Here is a 17,188-nt window from a genome sequence, read left to right on the forward strand (position 1 = left end):
TAAAACAATAAAATAGCCAGTATAAGAGATATAAAGAAATTGGAATTTATAATAAAGTTAATTTTGAAAGAAGTTAATTTTGATGTCTATTGAGGCAACAGATTAGTAAAAATGTAGAAAGGAATGGAGAAGTCAATCAAAAAGTGAAAATGATTGACAACTCAAAGAAAAAAAAGTTTTTCTAGAAAGTTAATTTTTATAGATTTAAGGTTATTATTTAAAGGTTTAGATATTAAATTAAAAAAAGTAAACCTTTTTCAGTTTTATTTTCTGTAAAAGAAGAGAACTCAAAATTGTTTAAATTTGATCTTACTTGTTTTTATTCGCATATACAGTGCTTTATCGAGAAAATAGCTTATAAAAAATATGATAAGATTATATTCTTTATAACTTGACATTTCCATTAAAAATAATGTCAATTTTCATCTTCTTACACACTGCTCGTTTGTATTAAATGCTTTTTTAAAAAAAAAATATTGTTTCGGAAGCTTTATACACGCCAATGTCAATTTGTCCCTGCATATCATCATTAACAAAGTATTTTATTCAGTGAAGTATTTAATGTGTTATGTACACGTAGATTAATTTACATTAATTAGTTCAACCTCTTGCGAAATTATTAATTAATTTTCTGCATCAAGTACATTTTGTATTTTGTGTGTATGCTTGTTAAGTAAAGTTAGGTTTGCTCGTTACTAGGCATTTTATCATCATGAAGTGATTGATTTACCGCTCTTACTTCGTTAATTGAATTAATTAATTAATGAACACTTTTATATCAATAAATAAAATGATAATTCATCACGAGTCCCTTTATTAAATTGTTCTCTTTTACGTATGTATATGAGAATTTATTCGTCTTCCTTCTAGTGTGATGAGTGAATTTAATTTCTGTACGAAGACAGTAATTTGCTTGCATATATAGACTGAGCGACGATACAAGTCGTTAGTGAAATCTGGTTATATTAAACGGGAGTCTGACATTGATATTGATAGTAGCCAACGCCTCTGTCACTGTAATTAAGAGCTACATATTATTCTGAAATTCCATTACTACAATTATTTGAAGTGATATTAATTTTTTCGTTGTAATTTTATTATTATATAGACCTTAAAATTTTTTATATTCAATTTTATTCCAGCAATTAGTATTCTCTTGAAATAATTTCATTCAACTTTTTATCGATTTTACACATTTGTTATATTTTTCATCATTGTCCATATATTTATTTCATAGATTAGAAAAAATAAAAACTACGATTATTTCAATCATTGTCAAGGAAGTAAATTTTTTTATTAAAACACAGAGTAGAATACAGACAGAGTAATGTAGAATATTCAAAAGTGAGTGCGCATCAGCTACGTTAGGGGAGAGCGGTGGATCGGCCGACCTCTTTCACATTTTTTATTGCATATTTTCTCGTTTTCTTTTTGGGATGTCATCTTTATCATCCGTATTTACCTACAACGCCGTACAGTACCTATTAACCGTACTGTGGTTTACCAGTGACAACACGCTCTTTGTATAGCAATTCGACTATAATAATAGGCGACCCCTAATTGGCTGAGTCGGCTCATGGTATCGGTTAAAATAACTTTCATTCCGAATGGTTGCCGTAGCTCTTTATGTACACACGATTGGTTAATGTAACAAGTCTCCCAAATGGCTACTTCGAACAGCTGGTCTTGCGCTTAATTTAATTGAGACGGCACTGGTAACAGCAGCTTTCGTCATTCTATTCCCTTTTTCATTTAATTTGCTACTTTAAGTATTTGAAATTATTTTTTCTTACTAAATAAGTACTACTATTTTAATTTATTTTGGAAGAAGTATGTATCCTATAATAATTTCAAACAATACAACTACTTTTTCTGATTCTAAATTCATATCGTATTATTATTATTATGAGTTATAGGGGAAAATACATTTAGAGTTGACTAACTAGAAAATACAAGAATACAACTCGTTTAGGGTTTATCTAAACGTTAATGTAGAGTATAATACGTCGTTATATTTTGAGAAAATCTTTCTTGTGATATTACACATGCATCGTGTCAGCTAGTAAGGTTAACCGTTAAAAAAAAGAATTCTATACATAAATGTCCAATTAAATTTTATGAAACAGTTATCTATTGTAGAAAAGAAAACAGGAAAATTTGAATAAACAAGATGAATGCCGGAAAACCGTAATGTTGTTGTGCTTTGTCGGTGTTATTTATTTTCTTTACCTTCTTGATTTTTTAAAATGTTACTTTTTTATGTTTGTAATATTTTAATATCTACAACAAAAAATGTCTGTTAACAATATAAATGATTAAGTTAAGGCTATTTATTTCTTTTATACTATTTTTAAATGTTTTTATTGGTAACCATTTTTAACTCAATTTTTTTGTACTATATTACTATATATACAAAATAAAAATTACTAAATTGCGAATTTATACCAAACATGAAACTTGAAATATCATAATATTTCTTTTACAATGGATATCGCAAGTACATGAATTTATATATAAAATTTGTTGTTTCTAAAATAAGTAATTTGACTAAATTTTATTAAAGAAGTTTTTTTGATTCGAACAAAACCTGAAAAATAACTGTGCGGATTAGAAAAAGGATGAAATAATCTTATATAATTATTAGTGCAGTAGTACTGCTTATAAAATTGAAAAAAAATTTTAAAGAGAATTTTAATAAATTAATGTAATATGATTTAATTTTTATAAATATATTACGAATTCATCTTAAAAATATATATATTTTTATCTCAAATTATATTTACAAACGGTTCCGTAGATTAGAAATCATAACTGTATCTCATTACAATAATCAAGTTATAAAGAAGATTTCCTTGAAACACCATAATTACATTTCAGACATCAACAGTAAATCAAAGATAGCATAAACATTGATAAAATCCGGCTATTAATGAACCAGAAATCATCTTAATGTTCTTAATAAAACTACAACATAAAAAGATTAAGAGAACATAAAAAAAATAAAATTAATATAATGAATGGTCATAAACATAACATAACACTTTGATGACGCACAATTTAAGAAGAGAGTGCTTGTCCTGAATATTACTATTAGGTTCCATGATCCATTACTTCGTTGTTAAGTCTTATTTTGTACTTAGTTGCAAATCGATTGACTTCCTCACGAGCGCAAAGTAACCCTAAGTACTCATTAATTTCGTTGTTTCATATGATCCGTGGTGCCTGTGTAATGCTTCTCGTAGTTTTATTCGGCAATTGCTGAATAATCTCTATATTCCTAGTACTCGCTGTAACCCAGAGATAGATTAGAACCCAGAGATATGTCCAAACCGGTTTTAGAATCACAATGAACAGAAGTAGCTTGTTAGGTGTTAGTTGTGGGATAGTTGCGATTTCCTGTTTGTATAGCTCCTTAAATTTGATATGTAGTTAATGTGAGCTTTCAATGTTAGACGACGACCTAAATACCTAAATGAATACCTAAATACTGTACAATGTAATCTTTATGTAAGTGAACTGGGCAGTCAGTTCTTTTCATCGCGAATGACATATGAGTCAATTTAACTTGATTTACGTTTATTTTCCATTTCTTCAACCACTTAGCAAGAAGGTCTAACCCACATTGCAACTTAGTCGACGCTTGAGTTGGATCATCAGCGACGGCTACGATTGCTATGTCATCAGCAAACTATGCATAGTGGTATTGTCTGAGACTTGAAGGTCTGGAGTGAAAATGGAGTATAGGATAGACCCATTACTGAGACCTGCGGTACACCGTATATCAAAGAATGTAGATAACTCCACCTTGTATATAATCTGAGAAAAGCTCCAGTCCAAGTAACTACGCAGTATTAAATGAAAAGGTTGAAGTAGAATTGCTTTTAGTTTGTATAGCAGACGAGGCAGCCATACTATATCGAATACTTGCTGTGTATCTAGAAAGGCAGCCGAACAGATATTTTTCTCCTCCAAGCAATTGATGACTACACGAATGATCCTGTGGGTCTGTTCGACGGTGGAATGACCACCCCGAAATTCGAACTGGTGGTCAGGAATAACTTGTTCCTCCTCTAGTACAGGTCACAATCTCTGAAGGAATAGCTTTTAGAATACCTTGGACACAATAGCTTATTGGCCTGTACGAGAACATATTGACTCATATAAATTACGGCCTTACATGAAATTATAACGAGCTTTTTATTGGTAATCAAGTCAGACAGGATGTCTTTTTAGAATTTCGCTCCTTATCAGTCACTTCTAGCACTTCCGTAGGTGAGAAAGACTTAATTGTTAGACTCATCAAAATTGGGCTTTCTAAGAAATCCAGAATTTACTCTTCACTAGCGCTGTAGATGTTAAGTGGCTGAAAGACTGACGCTTATGACGCTTATGACTAGCAAAAATATCGGCCTTTTCATTATCAGTTCTAGCCCAAGACCCATCTGATTTCTTTATGGAGGAAACTAATACGACGGCCGCTGAAGTTTCTTCCCGCAACATTGCCATCTTCTCCTGAGCCACCACTTATTTAAAATGAGATCCACTACTTCTTGTGGATTTTGGTTTAACTGGCATTTCTCTCGCCAATCCTATTTGGTCGTCCTAAAGCATATGACCAAATGTCTGTGCCACAAACGGCTACTGTGCCTCATACAGTTTAGCGACCAATAATCTAATAGCTCCTAATGAGCTTACCTAACAGCATGAGCGGACTAAGCACGGTGCCATATACCACCGGCTTACGTGTCCCAACCGCTCACTTGTCACCAAACTAAAACTAAAACCGAGGAGGAGCACCCCTTGTTATTATACTAAAAAGACAGCAATTTCCTATCACGCCTAAGTCGCTGAATGCTAGCAAGTACCTGTCCACCATATTAAAGTGCTTGGAGCCTTAACTGGCTGGTGGCCAGCCAATATCTCTAGATTAGCTTCCCACTGCAGCACGGTAGGAGTCATAAACTATCGATGTGGTTGAACAAGGAAACCGCATCGAGGAACTCCCACACGTTCTCGCCACATTGGCTCGCCGTTTGTGAGCGGCCAATTTTCCCCTTGACCTCTAAGTTCCAGGGTGGTTCGGTCTCTGGCCTCCCCTCAAGAGCAGGGCAGTCAAACATCATATGCTCATTTGACTGGACCTTCCCGCAGTCGCACAGCTCATCAGCCGCCAGACGTAACCGCAACAGATATTGGTTAAAATTCACATGGTTGGCGAGCACCTGGGATTCCGTTACCCTTAAAAATGAACTTGAGGCTTACCATCCTCCCAGATCCTGTATAAATTTATAGAAGGATCTTCCCCTTTTCGTGGCGTGCCATTCTAGCTGCCATGTATCCATCGCGAGGCTCTTTATTTTCTTCCGCAGACGGGAGATGGGCAGCTGAACGAAATTTAGATTCGGTGCATTGAGATCACCGTTCCGCTCCGGTACTGGCCCGGCTCGAAACCGCATCCCAAATACTTCGGCCTTCCGACCTCTTCGCAACTTCCGCATGGCTGCCTGAACTTTCACCACTAAATCGATTGGGAGAGCCTTTCCCAATACTTCTTGTGGATAGTTCGCTTCACTTTACTCTTCGATCTGTCCTCAGGCGTTGAGCGCCAGTCTCTTCCTGTAACACCGAGGTCAGATAGCAGACCTCGGTATGGGCAAACAACCTCGATCCAGCTCCGTAAGACTCCCAGTCTGTCCTGTGTTTTTTTTTTTGTCTTTTTTGGGATAAGGGATTATTTTTTGTTTCTATCTACCACTGTGCTATAGTGAGTAGGACATGCGAATGATCACACGTTGAATCATAGCTGATTTTTACAGAAGTGTACACAAATGATGTACCTGATATTGTATAAAAATGCAGTAGGTCTCCGGGACCTTAGTCAGATCCAACGGCCAGTCTGTCGGCTGTAATCTGGAGATCACATCGAGATGAATATTTAAAATGCAGTCCTTCAAAGCTCAACCGCTTGTTAAAAGTCCTGACCCTCAATGAATATGTTTAGAATTCCAGTCCCCACTCGCGTTGAAGCGCGGCCCCATTGTTGCAAAAAACTCCGAGTATAATTCCCTCGAAATCATATGGCGAGGAAGACAATAGACTGATGTTAGCACGACAGGTCCGAGCTAATCTAAAATTTCAATCGAGGTCGCTTTAATATTATCACTGTTGAAATTCGGCAATTAATGATGTCGCATTATATTCTTTATAACGAGCACAGTGGCTCATGAGCCCTTTCATCCGGATGGTTAGTCGTATATATTGAGTAGCCCGAAAGATGGAGATAGTTTCGATCAGTGAAGGGAGTTTCACAGAGAAGGATAACATCTAATTCATTCTGTAAAGATGAACGTCTCGAATTCTTGTCTCGGGAGAGCAAGACCATTGATGTTCCAGGTAGCTATTCTAAAAAATCTGGCCATTAATAGAGTTTGACTATTATCTTGCTGAATAAGCCTATCAGGCTTCTAATTTGCTGGACTACAAACTCTATATTGGAAAACAATTTCTGTAATCTGTCCTCGGGATCTTCACGGGTATTGCACCCCACAGCCGCGACATTGGATTGTTATTTGAATGGTTGGTTGGATCTCTAGACCTCTCTCAGGCTAAAGAAGGGAAATTCGCGTTGCAAATTAAGATTAGATTAAATGAATTCAACTATTTGTACCTAAGCTTTAGTAGACTATAATTTAATCTAATTTAATTAGATTTTTACTTTAAGTTTTTTTGAAAGTAAAGCGCAGCACTTTCTGCCTCTGCTTCGTTTCCAGGAGCTCCTTACAGACTTCACAACCTCTTTAATTAACTGGATGTTCTGAGTGACAAAGTGCACAAACAAGAGAAGCATTTCGATCCTTATAGGACAGTCCTGTGTCGTTCTGCACACTGGATACACCGGAAGATTCGCGTACATTTATTCTTCGCATGTCCGTATTTTTGACATCTCATGCATTAGATCAGAGCTGAAGTTCTTCTGAGTCTCTCAAATGTGACGCACGCAGTTCTCGATTTATCTTGTATTGAACATTTCCTTGTTGTTTTCATTAGGTTCCAATGTAATATTTGAAAAACAATAATAATAATAATTAGCATTATACAAACAAATTATATATTTTGTTATTATACATATATGTGGAATATAATATATATATATTGTGTACATTATTGTACGAAATAAATAATGCAATTTTTTTAAAAATTAAATTAATAGTGGTCAAACATAATGATCTAAAAACATAAACTGTACTGAGCTATTTATGTAAGAATTTTAGCGTTGAAATTTATACTGAGCTTATAATACGTCTTTCGTTGGTAAAAATATTTTCATACAAATATTGATGTTAAAAACTAAAAATTGCGAAAACCTGAAAGTAAAAGATGGAATGTAAATTTATTTGTATGGCGATCTATTTGTTTAATTTTCTTATAAAAAAATAAAAATTTAATCTTACATATTTTACAATAACAAAATACGTAATTCTAATTAGTTATAATAATTCTTTTTTAGATGAAAACGAATATACAAAATTTAAACTATTATAGAAATTACGTAAAAACGTTTAAATACGTTTTTAAACTTTTTAACATTTTTAAAACCTTACATTTAAATCAATTTCGAAATATTACGGTCATAAATTAAAAATATTATATGTATCGACACATTTAGTTTTGATGAGACTGGACTAGATTCGAATGTAATTAGAAAACTTCTTCCTAACTGATTTACTCCATCAACGCCAGCTGAACTACCTTTAGTTGCAATCAATCACAGTAAAGCTGGGCCACGGTTTTTGTGTTTTTTTTTTTTTTTTGCTTTTATTTCATGTAGGTTCTTAATGTTTATTTTTTTTTTTAATTTCAACTCTAACATAAATAATGTTGAACTATAAAATAACATTTTAATGTACTTTATTTTGCATATAAATAACTAAATATATAAATTGAAAGAAAAAACCAATTTAATTATAAATCTTATGATCGTTAATTAAAAATTAATAGTAGTAATTTAAATTATTGATTAACTTTTGATAGGTTATTTAATTTGAATATTTAGGTATCACATTATTTTTTTTTTTTAATTAAAATTAATTATCTTAAAAAAAGAAAGAAAAGTTGAAATAAATGTTCAACTCTGGTAAATGTTTCAAGAATTTTCTCGTTCTTTCATCAATATTCTAAGAAGAAGCAGTTATTACACACGTAATTCTTGGAGGAGAATTTCTTTCTTTAGTTTTAATAAACTAAAGAGAGTTTATTTATTTATTACCTTTTAATAATGAATTCCTAAATGTTAGAAGTTCTATTTTTATTTTTGTTTTTTAGATTAAATGGGCCAGCAGAAAACTGGTTGAGAAAAAAATTCATTTAAAATCATTGCCTAAAATTGATTTTTTTTTTGGGATGTGTTACGCTGTGAGTAAGTACTAAGAATTGACCCACGGGGTTGGTCTAGTGGTGAACACGTCTTTTCAAATCAGCTGATTTGGAAGTCGAGAGTTCCAGCGATCAAGTCTTAGTAAAGATAGTTACTTTTATTCGGATTTGAATACTAGATCGTGAATACCGGTGTTTTTTGGTGGTTGGGTTTCAATTAACCCATACCTCTCAAGGAATGGTTGAACGGAAATTGTACAAGACTACACTTCATTTATACTCATACATATCATCCTCATTTATTCTCTGAAGTAATAACTGAACGGTAATTTCCGCAAGCTAAACAGAAAAAAGAAAAAGTTAACGTTTGAAAGGTTTCATATTGTAATTCTTATTAATAAAATCACATTACTTGAACGTGTATTTGTTTTTTGGGAGTTATTTTACTTCAATTTTCTCGGATTAGATTTTCTACAAGACTGATAATAAATTTTGCGCAATTACTAATGTAACAAAATTCTTGTATTTCAAACGTAGAAAAACGTGTTTTTAAACAAAATATTTTCTGTTTTACGTCGGATATTATGAAAACTACCGGAGATATGGTTCCTGACCAGGTTTAATTATATTTGTCAGGTAAAAATCCATAAGAAAAAATCAAGTTTACCCCGTGAATTTTATTATATTTTACTTCATTCATTGCCCAAGAAACAGGGCAAAATCTTTCGCTAGCCGTAACTCGCTAACGAAGGGTTTCTGAACTCAAATTTGTTTGATATTTTTTCATTTACATTACTAACAGAATGAGCTCACAGAACGACGGTAACACTACGTGAATCACTCTGAATGACCCACCGAGCTTGTGCTTTGAAATCTAAAAAGGAAAAATTGATTAAAATAAGAAAGACAATTATGAAATCTTAGTTAATTACTTTTAAACAGTGCTAAATTGCAAAAATCTTAATCTGGCTTCTCCTTTAAACCAATACAGCAAATGATTCAGTCCTCAAATAAAGACGAAATTGAACGGATAGTCATGTCTCTCAAAATCAACAAAGCAGTAGAAGAGGATTAATTCTTGGGAAACAAGCTAGTGATAAATTAATCAACAAAAGTAGTGTAAAAATGCCGGTTCTGGGACAAGCGTCATCAATGACGTCATCAAAAAAAATCAATGACGTCATCACCCCGCCCCCCGCCCCCTCTGACGTCATCAAAAAAAAAAAATTGACCTTTGACCCGAAAAAAAAAAAAAAAAAAAAATTTCAAAAAAAAAAAAAAAAAAAAAAAAATTTCAAAAAAAAAAAAAATTCAAAAAAAAAAAATTTCAAAAAAAAAAAAAAAAAAAAAAAAAAAAATTTCAAAAAAAAAAAAAAAAAAAAAAAAAAATTCAAAAAAAAAAAAAAATAAAAAAAATAAAAATTTCAAAAAAAAAAAAAAAAATGTGCTTACTTCGGCATAAAAAAATGTACACGTGCTTGCTGACTTTGCATTAACCTTGTTTACTAGTTTGAAAGTCAACCGATAATGCATTTGCGTCAATTGGTGATAGCATTGTTATTTTCAAAGTTATCTCAATGATAATGATAGCCGATACATATAAATACCCGCCAAAAATTTAACGGATTCATACTACGTTTTGCTGTTACTGTTACGTTTTGCTGCTACTATTATATTATCATCTTTATCATCTTTATTTAAAGAGGTAAGTGAAATAATATTTAAATGTAAAATTATTCGCTTAAATATAATTCTATTTCATATTTATTTAATAATTATTTTTCCAGCCAATATTTAAATGTAAAATAATTCTGTTCCAGTTTATGTATTTAAAATCAATTCTTGTACATCTAGTTCATAAAATTAAAATAAATAGTAATGCAACTGTTTTCTTTGCAGATTAAATAAAATTAATACTCTTGTTACTGTTACGTTTTGCTGCTACTATTATATTATCATCTTTATCATCTTTATTTAAAGAGGTATGTGAAATAATATTTAAATGTAAAATTATTCGCTTAAATATAATTCTATTTCATATTTATTTAATAATTATTTTTCCAGCCAATATTTAAATGTAAAATAATTCTGTTCCAGTTTATGTATTTAAAATCAATTCTTGTACATCTAGTTCATAAAATTAAAATAAATAGTAATGCAACTGTTTTCTTTGCAGATTAAATAAAATTAATACTCTTGTTACTGTTACGTTTTGCTGCTACTATTATATTATCATCTTTATCGTCTTTATTTAAAGAGGTATGTGAAATAATATTTAAATGTAAAATTATTCGCTTAAATATAATTCTATTTCATATTTATTTAATAATTATTTTTCCAGCCAATATTTAAATGTAAAATAATTCTGTTCCAGTTTATGTATTTAAAATCAATTCTTGTACATCTAGTTCATAAAATTAAAATAAATAGTAATGCAACTGTTTTCTTTGCAGATTAAATAAAATTAATACTCTTGTTACTGTTACGTTTTGCTGCTACTATTATATTATCATCTTTATCATCTTTATTTAAAGAGGTAAGTGAAATAATATTTAAATGTAAAATTATTCGCTTAAATATAATTCTATTTCATATTTATTTAATAATTATTTTTCCAGCCAATATTTAAATGTAAAATAATTCTGTTCCAGTTTATGTATTTAAAATCAATTCTTGTACATCTAGTTCACAAAATTAAAATAAATAGTAATGCAACTGTTTTTTTTACAGATTAAATAAAATTACTTTGTTATCTTCATTTAAAGAGATAAATATAAAATAGTTTTTAAAAATGTGTTTACAAAAAAATGAATTTTTTGTTAAAAATATGTTTGACATTGATGAAGAGATTGATGAAAGTGAAGAAGAGGTTGATGAAAGCGACGTATGTAGTGATTGTGAAAATATTGGACATGAATGTAAAACTAAATGGTGTATAGTTCCATTTGAATCTTTAGCAGTAGGAGACTTATTTGATGTTTGCCAGCAATTGTTTCCCGACTATTTTGTAGATGTAGTAGGTGAAACAATAGATTCTGATGACGAAGAGGGAATAGAAGTTCCTACTGCAGTAGTAATAATAACAGAAAACCCGATACCATTTACAGCAATATATCATCCACTACATGGTGAGGGTTGGGATGGGATTGTATATTTTTAAAAAAATTCTAATTTAGTAATTCAATAATTAATTCATTTAATATAAATTTATGTTTTCAGAAATGTTATTTTGTTTAGAATCATTCCAAGATGAAGTAATAGCATTGTGTGATGAAAATTTAACATTGGATAGAGTATTTTTAAGTTTAATTAAAAAGCAATCACCATTTACTACAAAAATTAATTTGAACATTAATCAGAATTTAAACATAGAAAGTATAATTAATATTAAAAATTGGATAAGAGATCTTTGTTTAAAAAACGATTCATATTTTAGTGTAGCTACAAATGCTATTATTTATTTAAATGAGTTTTTATCAAAAGAAAAAATTGAAAGTGCGGAACTAAAGTTAATAGCTTGTGTGTGTTTATTTATTAGTTCAAAATATATTGAAGCGTATAATTATTTTTTAGTAAGTGATTTAATTAGTTTAACTTCTGGATTATATAATAAAAATGATATTTTTAATTATGAGATAAAAATTTTGAAATGTTTACAATGGAAAATTGCAATTGTTACTCCACATAGTTTTATACTTCAAATTGTGATTAGGAGTAAGATCATAAATCAGTACAGTATAAGAAATATTATGTATTTATCACATGCTATTATAAATGAATTGATATGCGTTGATTTTGATAATATTTTACCTAGAGAACTTGCTGCAGTATCTGTTTGCATTTCTCTTAGTTTTTGTATTTCTTCGAAAAATATTTTTAAGTTACTTATTGATGAGGTTGAACAAATTATAAATTCGAAAAATATACGAAATTTTATTTTAAAAACGTTAAATAATGAATTCATTTTTAAACAGATGAGTCGAGCAAGAAGAATTATTATATCTGATGAGGAAGAAGAAGAAGTACAATTAGTTAACAACGGTGAAATTTCAAACATCTTACGAGGTATGGAGGCTGTCGAACCTGCAGAAAATGAAGCTAGACCGGGTCCATCCGGTTTACAACATTCTTCAGCTGGTGGGTTGATTAATATGGAACCGGATGAACTTTCAATAACATTAATTGATATTATTATTCTATTTTATTCGTATGGTTTGATTTCTATCACCCTCTGGCAAGAAGCATTACGTAGGGCTGAAGAGAAAGTTATGGCGCATCCATCAATAAAAATAAAATCTATATTTCAGATTTTAAAAATTTATATACAAGGACTCAGAACTAGGGTAATGTTACCTCACGCATATGATGATAACCAAATGGGTATTTTAGATGTGTTACATAAAACATTACCCTGTAGTGAGATTCTTGTAGGGGCGAAAGGATTGAGTGATTCAGATAAGCCACAATTTTTAAAATCTGATGTAGATGAAATCTGGAATTACATGAAGGTTTGTAATAGAAAAAGGACAATTGAAGACGTTTTTAACGAAGAGGCCATCCCGCAACGTGAACCATTTACTTATTCACAATCAATTGAGATAAAATTAAATGACAAACAATTTTTAGCATGGACACCAGCAAAAAAAGGTAAATATTTGGTAAGGCTAGAGTTGTTTGAGACAGATGACATTGAAGGGTTATCGTTTAAGGATAGATACAAAAGAGTAAAAACTAAATTGGAGATGGTTATTAATGAAAATGATGAACGCTTCGAATTAATTAATGATATTATTTCGCTAGCATGTGATAATTTAAAAACTGAAAACGGGTATAAAAAAGTAGTTAGACCAGTTGCAAAGGTAAGTCCTATACAGCAAAAAAATTAAATGTTTACTTGATTAACTTTTTTGTTTAAATTTTTTTCGCAGGATTGAAACAGGAAAATGGACAATAAATATAAAAGAGTTAGGTTGGAAGCAGTTCAGCGTATGGGAGAGTTTACTCTAATTGAAAATGCATTTGCATGTAATCTTTTAACGTATTATTATAAAAATGATAATGATGTATGTTCGGATGTATGGTTAGCGTTGCAGAATGCTAGTGAACATATTGTTTTAATATTAACAGAATCATTAGCTCGTTATGGTTCTGTAAAATTTAATATATTGATAGAATTAACGTATAAAAAGCCAATGACAGGTGATATAAAAGATGTAGGATTTAAAACTAATAATTTTGACATATACAGTATAAATGATATAGATAATGCTATTCAGAACGCAACCGAACAGTTGCTTGAGGAGGAAGCTAGTTTTGAAGGAAAACAGAGTGGATGGACTCTTATTACTTTAGATGGAATATTAGTAAGAGTAAATAAATTTCGTCCTTTAAGAGGTTCATGTTATATTCCATTACCAAGTAAATTTCAACAAAAGCATGCAGTTATTAATATTAAGAATGAGGATGAATTTTGTTTTAAATGGTCTATTCTTTGTCGTTTTGTAAAAGGTACTCATCGTGAAAGAGTAGATATGCGATATAAGACTCTTTTAGATAAATTCGATTTTCACGGTATAACTTTTCCCACACCATTAGGCGAGATAAAAATTTTTGAAGAAAAAAATAATGTTTCTGTAAATGTATATTCATTTGATGAGAAAGGAATAATATTTCCAGTAAAAGTATGTTTACAAGAACGCAATGAACATTTTGATTTGCTACTTTTAACAAACAATGAAGTTTTTCATTATTGTTATATAACCAATTTTGAAAGATTGATTGGCTCCCAATTAACCAAGAATAACCATAGGATTACTATTTGCAAAAGATGTTTTACATTTTATAAAACCGATAAATATTCAACTATAAAAATGAATGAACATATAGAAAAATGTAAAGTAAATGCGCCAGCAAAAATTATTCTTCCTGAGGTTGATTGTAACGGTCTTCCTCCTATGTTAAAATTTAAAAATTTTCATCATATGTTTGCAGTACCAATTGTTTGTTATGCAGATTTTGAATGCATATTAAAACCTGTTTCAACATGCTATCCCAACAATGAAAAATCTTTTACTGTATCTACGGAACACCATATTCCAATGAGTTTCTGTTTGTATTTTGTTTCAAGTCCATCAGTTCCAGATTTTATACAAAATGTTCTACCTTCGACTCCTTTCTTATATAGAGGAAAAGATGCAACTAAAAAATTTATGATAGTGCTTAAAGATATTTGTTCAAGAATTGATAATTATTTAAAAATTAATAAAAAAATTATATTTACTGATGAAGATAAAATCGCATTCGATTCCGCACTTTCTTGTCAGATGTGTGAAATTAAATTCAGTTCGCAGGTAATTCCAGTTCGTGATCATTGCCATTTAACAGGTAAATATAGAGCTGCTCTTTGTAATAAATGTAATTTGCAAAGACGTAATCAAACATTTCTTCCTGTTTTTCTTCATAACAGCTCAAATTATGATTCGCATTTCATTGTTAAAGAATTAGGATATGATGAAAAAAGAATAAATTTAATTCCGAATACTACTGAGAAGTATATTTCATTTACAAAAACTATCGGTAACCAAATGTCTATTCGTTTCGTTGATTCAATCCGGTTTATGTCATTTAGTTTAGATTATTTAGTTAAAACATTACCCACTGAAAAGTTTTTTCATTTAAAAAAATCATTTAAACAAGATGAACTTCATCTTGTAACTCGAAAAGGAGTTTATCCTTATGAGTATACTAGCTCCTGGGAAGTTTTAGAAGATACTCAATTACCACCTAAAGAGAAATTTTATAGTTCGCTTACAGGAGAAAATATTGATGAAAATGATTATATTCATGCTAAAACTGTTTGGAGTCATTTCAATATAAAAAATTTAGGTGAATATAGTGATCTTTATTTAAAATGTGATGTTCTTCTTTTAGCTGATGTATTTGAAAATTTTCGTTTACTTTGTTTAAGAGAATATGGCTTAGATTGCGCATATTACTTTACACTTCCTGGTTTTTCATTTGATGCTATGCTTTATAAAACGCGAGTTTCACTTGAATTAATCACAGATTATGATATTTATTTGTTTTTAGAAAGGGGTATTAGAGGGGGAATATCGGTTTGTGTTAAAAAGTATGCGAAGGCAAACAATCCTTACATACCTGAAGAATATGATAATAAATTACCACACACATATTTAGCATATCTAGATGCCAATAACTTATACGGTTGGGCAATGAGCCAACATCTACCAAAACAAAGTTTTCGATGGGTTGAAAAAGAAATTCAACAATCAATAGCAGATAGTATATTATCGTTTAAAGATGATGGTATAATTGGTTTTATTTTTGAAGTTGACGTAGAGTATCCTGAATTTCTTCATAATACACACAGTGATCTTCCATTTCTTCCGATAAATGAAGTTCCCCCTTTTTCATCTCACACAAAATTAGTAACAACATTAAAAACTAAAAATAATTATATTTGTCATTATGTTAATTTAAAACAAGCTATTCGTAACGGACTTAGAGTAACTAAAGTACATAAAATACTGCAATTTATTCAATCTCCTTGGTTAAAAAGCTATATAAATTTAAATACTATAAATCGACAATCGGCAACAAATGATTTTGAAAAAGACTTATTTAAATTAATGAATAATGCGGTATTTGGGAAGTGTATGGAAAACGTTAGGAAACGTATTAATTTAGAATTGGTTTCATCAGAAAAAAGGTTGATGAAACTTATTGCGAAACCAACATTTAAAGATAGAATAATATATAATGAAAATCTTTGTGCAGTTCAGTGTACTAAAGAAAAAATAAAATTAGATAAACCTCTGTATGTGGGTCTATCAGTGTTAGAACTTAGTAAGACACTAATGTATAATTTTCATTATAATATAATGAAGAAAAAATATAGATCTAAGATTAATCTTCTTTATATGGATACCGATAGCTTTTTTTATGAAATAGAGACTCATGATTTTTACCAAGATTTACAAGATGAAAGTTTTATTGAGTATTTTGATACGTCTGATTTTCCTGTTTCACATCCTCTTTTTTCAATTAAAAATAAAAAAGTTTTAGGTAAATTTAAGGATGAATGTAACGGCATTCCTATAAAAGAATTTATCGGATTAAGAGCAAAATTATATACTTTTACAACTACAAAGGGGATTACGAAAAAAGCTAAAGGAATAAAAAAGAATGTAGTAAAAAACAAATTAAATATCAACCATTACAGAAACTGTTTATTGAAAGCAAGTGACGATAGCAAAGACCTTTATGTTCAAATGAAACTGATTCGATCAAAAAAACACTTAGTTGAAACTGTGACAGTAAACAAATTAGCATTAAGCAGTTATGATGATAAACGTGTTGCAGTTAATAACATATTAACTTTACCTTGGGGGCATGTTGATATTCCTTTAGAACTTAAACGTTTATTTAATCATTAAATTATTTTCAATTTTGTTTTTTCTTTTCAGTTAAAAATGTACAAAAAATCTTGTTATTATAGCATTAGAGTAACCAAACCGCTTTCATTAGTAGCATGTTCAACATTAAGTGTGGTTCAAGCAATAACTAGTGGCTTAATAGAGGTTACAGATGAATTAAGGCATTTATTTTTAATACTAGACGAAAATGAATTAGATTTTAAAGTTAATGTATACAGCAGGTTTAATTATAAGAATGTAATCGATCCGAATATATGTTATTATTGTTTACTAAATAATTTTTTCTCACTTACATATCTTTCAGTTAAAGAAATGGTTGATAACTATCTTTGTGTTCATTTGACTAAAAATTTAAATAT

The sequence above is a fragment of the Lycorma delicatula genome, chromosome 3 (genome assembly GCF_047948215.1).
Source record: "Lycorma delicatula isolate Av1 chromosome 3, ASM4794821v1, whole genome shotgun sequence".
Lineage (NCBI taxonomy): Eukaryota > Metazoa > Arthropoda > Insecta > Hemiptera > Fulgoridae > Lycorma > Lycorma delicatula.